This window comes from Sapajus apella, unplaced genomic scaffold (assembly GCF_009761245.1).
Source record: "Sapajus apella isolate SASKATOON/1434 unplaced genomic scaffold, GSC_monkey_1.0 scaffold56, whole genome shotgun sequence".
Lineage (NCBI taxonomy): Eukaryota > Metazoa > Chordata > Mammalia > Primates > Cebidae > Sapajus > Sapajus apella.
In genome coordinates, this window is record NW_022436996.1 from 7,486,312 (window position 1) to 7,487,088 (window position 777).

Consider the following 777-nt stretch of genomic DNA (forward strand, 5'->3'; position numbering starts at 1 on the left):
ATATATCACAGCGGTATTTTTATATTTATTTTCATCTCTTTTAACATTTCTGATTTTGTGAATGTTTGAGCATCTACACCATATTTTACACACGTGTGCACACAGATACACACAAATGTGGGGCTGAGTGAGGGCACTTTCTCCCCATTCACTGCTTAGCCTGAGAACGGGACCTTTAGAGAAAAAGCAGCACTTTGAGGACTGTGGTCTGATCTCACAGTCGCAGTGACAGTCCTGCCTCTAGACACTTTCTGGTTTCTGGGACAGCAGACTCTGCCACTCACAAGAAAGCAATGGGCATGTGGCCAAACTTCTCCAGCTCCTGCGTGTTGCTATACAGGCTCGCTCATGTTTCACTAAGCATCAAGAGCGTGAGCAGAAATGGCCTCATGTCAGTCACAAAAAAAAAAAAAAAAAAAAAAAAAAAAAAAAAAAAATCAACATGAGCTTATCTCAAGTCTGACCCAGAATCGAGTATTTCTTTGTGCAGACAAAAAGAAAAAAAAAAAACCCAACACAATGAACACACACACACACAAAAACAAAGCTCAGGTCTCATATTAGAGGTGTACATGGCATCCTTTTAGTTTTAAGAAATCAACACTTGGCCAGGTGCAGTGGCTCACGCCTGTAATCCCAGCACTTTGGGAGGCCAAGACAGGTGGATCAGGAGGTCATGAGTTCAAGACCAGACTGTCCAACATGGTGAAACCACGTCTCTACTAAAAAATACAAAAATTAGCTGGGCATGGTGGCTTGTGCCTGTAATTCCAGCTA

General features: G+C 42.2%; 1 protein-coding gene across 2 annotated transcripts in view; it reads right to left on the minus strand.

The window, feature by feature from the left end:
• Positions 1–777, minus strand: part of NUB1 (negative regulator of ubiquitin like proteins 1) — a 36,585-nt gene that overhangs the window by 12,639 nt on the left and 23,169 nt on the right. The window lies entirely within an intron of this gene.